At 41.1% G+C, this 5139-nt stretch overlaps 1 long non-coding RNA gene across 1 annotated transcript in view; it reads left to right on the top strand.

Annotated features, from left to right (window-relative positions):
- The window catches only part of LOC123522108, a 24538-nt gene extending 23671 nt beyond the window's left edge, over positions 1-867 (top strand). The window contains exon 3 of the long non-coding RNA XR_006680417.1: positions 642-867. This is a non-coding gene — a long non-coding RNA (uncharacterized LOC123522108). The remainder of the gene's footprint in view (positions 1-641) is intronic.
- Positions 868-5139: the final 4272 nt, after the last annotated feature.

Below are 5139 nucleotides of genomic sequence, written 5' to 3'. Positions count from 1 at the left end.
TTGATGTATGTATGGATTGTGATGAGAGTTGTATGAGCCCCTAATAAAACGATTAAAAAACAAACAATGAACACAAAAACAAAACAAAACAAACAAAAAAACCTTGGATGCTCTATGAAGCAGTTCGCTGTGTCGTATCAACTCGAACTGGACCACCACTGAGCCAATTCTGACTCATAGGGACCCTCTAGGACAACATAGTTCTGCCCCTGTGGGCTTCTGAGATTGTCACTCTTTACGGGAGCAGAAAGCCATAACTTTCTCCTGCACAGTGGCTGACAGTTACGAGTTATCAGCCTACCTTGCAATCCACTGCACCCCCAGGACTCCTTACTCTGTCCGACAGCGTTACTGCAAGCCAGAACGGATTCCAAGCCAATGCCATTTGGATTTTGAAAGGCTTAACCCTTTATGATTCAACTGCCTCCATCTGCTCAGTGGTAGATTCTATTACTATACTGTCTCTTTTCTTGGTTAGATAAAAGTCAGCAGGTGTGACCCACAGGGAGTTTCAATGTCTAAATTAGTTGTCTGCAAACTACAGCCTGGAGCCAAATTGGGTCTGTTGCCTGTGTAAGCTGAGAATGATGACGTTTTTACATGCTTGAACAAGTAATTGATGGAATAATATTTTTTTACAGATGCAACCAGTCGTCCCATCAGTGACAGATGGCAACCCTGTGTGTGTCAGAGGAGCACTGTGCTCTAGACAGTCCTCAAAGGCTGACTCGGGGGACGTAGCTCCTTAGGCCTGTCTTCCTAAGCAACTCTAGGTGGGCTTGAACCTCTAACCTTTCAGTTATTTGAGCATATTAGCTATTTGCCAAAATTTCAGCTCATAAATAAAGGTTTGGTGGACTGCTTTAATCTGTTTACCTATCTTTGGCTGCTTTCAGGTTTCCACAGCAGAAATGAGTACCCTCACACCTCCCTTACTGACTTGTTTAGGTTCCAGAAAGCTGGTTATCATTCAAGAATCAGTGTTCTGAGAAAATAGAGGATGATGGCATCAGAATACAAAGTGGAGGATGACTATATCTTCATGCAACTGCCAAACCACGGAGAACCCTAACAGCCAGTGTAACTCTCACCTGGCACTTTAGTGTTCGGTACTGCCAGGCTTTTGACATTGATACACAAAATTGTGAGGTAGTAGATATTTTACTATTGCCAGAAATATGTCTGATAAGTAGATGGTAGATAAGGAGGGATAGCTATAGACAGAGACGATGAGAGGCAACATCGCCAGACCCTACTCTGGTTATGGCTAATTTGTGATGTTCTCTTAGGAGAACAGCCTGGTATATAAAAATGTGTATGGTATGTCCTTTTGGTCAAATCTTATGCTGGGATATTTCACCAAATGTGGTTTCTAAAAATATATTTTTAGAAAGATCATCAGACTTCCTGAGAATCAATTATATCAGACTACATACCTTATTTCATTTCAAATTGCCAATGATCTTACTCATTTATTTAAAATTGAATTGCATCTTTACATATATACCTAACATTGCTTCCATTTAACAGGTGTGGAAAAATTAATTGCCCAACGTTATAGAGCCAGTAAGCAGTAGACTTAGAAAGTGAATGCTTTTTGTATTCTACAAATTGCACCTTCCAGATTCATTGAATGTTTTATTTTAATAACATTAAAAAAAAACTAGCAGTAAAGTTGAACATACTTCTTCCCTACAACAGCCAATGCTCTAATTGGGACAGAGTACAGGTAAGGGGAGACAGTATGTCTTCCCCAATCAGCAGACTCATGCTCTGCTATTTGTGCCCTAACGGGTAAGGTACTTAACCCCATGAGCCCTCGTTGTCCTGACGTGACATGGACATAAGCATGTTTCTCTTGCAGAGTTCTTGTGCAGTTTAAAAGAGGAAACATATCAAAGTATATAAGACATATTTGAACAGCAATGAACATGGATTCCCTTAAATGTGTAATGAGCAATGAGAGCCGGGATTCACCTTTCTATGCATCTGCACACAGATGGCTGAAAGACTAGGCACTGAGGTGATCCTTCGCGTTTGCTTCTCAAGACCGGTTATCATCGGATTATAACTACTAATTTTCATTTCAGATGATAAGTTGGATAGGGGTTTTCCAGGAATTGATATCAAAAGACCCACTTATCACACACCCCAGTCCTTCTCCAATCCCTATGGAGATGTATGTTGACCTTCCTTCCATGAGCGTAGGCACCCTTTACATGTAAAGCCTGCGTGGGAATGACATTTATCTGCTGAAGAAAATATGCTAGCTGGCAAGAAAAAACCTTATGTTTGAAAGAAGGATTTGAGAAATTTCCTTCTGAGAGTGTTAGGGCAGCAGTTTAGAGAGTGAAAAGCTACCAGAAGGAAGGGTTGCTATGTGTTGCTCAGAAGTGTCGTGGTCAGAGAAGCAGAAATAACTGAGCACAGCTCTTGTCACTGGTTCACACAGAAGAGAAGGGATTTGCCCAAATGTTTTGCTGAGCGAATAAAGGCAACCTGTGACAGGAACACCTTTGAAACCACAAAGGTGTCTCCTTTTGTTCCACAACTTGTGGTGTACCGCATCCGATCATTCTAGTCTTTCTTTCTGTAGCACATGGATGAAAAACAAGAACAAGCCAAATGGACTTTGAACAAAATGCTTACCAATTTCCTTGATGCCCCAGCTAAGGTCTTCCTCTTAAATGCATTGACTGAGACATGGATTCTTGATGCTCCTGGAGAAGCTTGGTGAGATGTCTTGCTATAAAAGGATAAGGAATGTTGATTTGAGGGTCAGGAAAAGGGTGATGTTTGCTCTTATGTTTAATATGTGGTCCAGAAAAAGTGAGGTCATCTAGTTATGCCTTATTATTTAGTATGATTTATGGTTTTTTAATTTATGAAATATTTTCTCCCCAAAGATGCATATATATCCTGCCTCCTGTTGGGTTACTTCCGGTTTGCACTAATGCTGCGGAGGTGCTTCTCCAAGCAAGCCTCTTGGGCTTCAGGGACCATAGTACGAGGAGTGAAACTAAGAACTCTCCATTCCTTGGTGAGTTAGCCTAAAAATGGAGCTCCTCTTTTCAAGCTGGGCTTATCCGAAACATTTCTCACTTAACCACGAAATTAAAAATCACTTAATTTTAGAACAGCCACTTCATAAAATGTAGAGTATTTATAGTTTGCACACATATGTATGTGTGCATAAAACCAGATTAAAATCAAAGCAGAAAATAATTCAAAGGCAACGGTGCCTCGACAACTGATGGCAAGATTGTAAAATGGGTTCAAGTTCAGCTGCAAAAGAACTCACAATAAATAATGTAACCGATATTAATCTGTGGTTTTCCAAACTGGCCCTGAAAGGAGATTTTACATTCAGCTGCTCATCATCCACTACTTTGAGAATGTGCAAATGAAAAACTCAATAATTTTCATCTGAGAATCACAAACCTAAATAGCTAAAAACACTAGGACATAAGCACGATTGCTATCTTCATTTTTGTAGCTGGAAGGACTGGCCGATGGTTTTAATCTAAAACCACGGGTGAATCAGTAATGAAACAAACACGAATCACTTTTTTTAAGCGCTGACATTACATTGTGTTGGAGCTGCTACATATATGTACCAAAGTCTGTTTGCTCTCTTGAAAAACATGATTTATGCTTTTTATTATGCATGCAACTAAATGCATGTATATTCAGTTAGACGCCAGTGTTATTGTTGGTCATTAAGGGCCCAGAAGAGAGCAAAGGCAGGTGCTTATAAGCCAAACAAAGTAGAAACTGACTACTAAGGGTTGGATTGTGTCCTCTCAAAATGTGTTGGAAATCTTAACCTCTATGCTTGTGGTTTTCATCCCACCTGGAGTGGGGTTTCTGTGTTATGGTAAGAAAGAAAATAAAAATAAGATGGGAACGGTTAGTATAGGGTTCATTTTGAATCAATGTCTTTTGAGATATAAAAGCGATTAAACACGAGAGCAAGAGTAGCAGAGATGGGAAAGAGATGCCAGGTCACATGAAGGTCACCCAGAAACAGATGCTCAAGAGCCAAGGACCTTCACCCTGAATCCAGACTCCTAGCTTCCAAAGCTTTGAGAAAATACCCTTGTGTTTGTTAAAGTCACCACTGTGGTATTTCTGTTGCAGGGGCACTACCTTGCTAAGAGTTGGTTCCAACTCATAGCGACCCCTATGTACCACCAACGAAACCCTGCCTGGTCCTGCACCATCATCACAGTTGTTCTTATGTTTGAGCCCAGCAGTCACTGTGTGGATCCATCCTGTCTTCTTATTTTTCGCTGTCTTGCTGCTTTACTGTGCATGATGTCCTTCTCTAGTGACCGCTCTCTCCTCAAAACCCATCCCAAGTATGTGAGAGGAAGTCTTGCCATGATTGCTTCTAAGGAGCATTCTGGCTGTACTTCTAAGACTTTCCAAATTAGCTGTGGGAGTGGGAGTAATGAAGTGAAATGTGGAAGCACAGAGAGGGGGCTGATCGCCATTGACAATGAGGTCCCACATTGTATGCCCTGCATGAAATTGCTTCAAGGTTCCTGAAGCTGGGGATGGGGAAATGCATTTCATAAGGTCCAAAGATCTAGATACACAAATGGCCCAGTTATGCAATTTGCTCAGCTATATGTAAGTGGCATGAAGAACAAGTACAATCCAAGGAAACTCAGTTGTTGTATGCTCTACTATCTTGTTCTGTGTTCCGTCCCCACCATTGCTAAGCTCAGTCATTGCCTGATCGCCACGGAAACTCAAAGACGCGGCATTTCTCGCATTTGGCAGCCTCTCTCCATTCAGCTGTGCACCCTGTGCCACACCAGTTCTGGAATGCGGTTTGGGTGACATTTTCCCCAAATGTCAGGTCCTTCAGTTTCCTGATTTTCCATTTCCTCTGCCTGCCCCTGAAGTAAAGGAATTACCCTAAGTTTTTTGGCATTTCCAACTTTGCAAGACAGTCCTACATGAACTCATCCACCCTCCAGATTCTGTCATTGTCATTTTAGGAATGGTTCAAAAATCTGATTCAGATTGTGAGCATTGGAAAATGAGAAAAGTAAAAAGATGCAGTATCATAGTAACACCAAAATTAATAACTTTGTCACTATGAGAATCAACTTGATGATGGTGAGTTTG

This window comes from Echinops telfairi, unplaced genomic scaffold (assembly GCF_000313985.2).
Source record: "Echinops telfairi isolate 266 unplaced genomic scaffold, ASM31398v2 ScPeMD7_3;HRSCAF=10, whole genome shotgun sequence".
Classification (NCBI taxonomy): Eukaryota; Metazoa; Chordata; class Mammalia; order Afrosoricida; family Tenrecidae; genus Echinops; species Echinops telfairi.
Note: the sequence above shows the minus strand (reverse complement) of the source record. Positions and strands in the feature narration are given on the sequence as shown.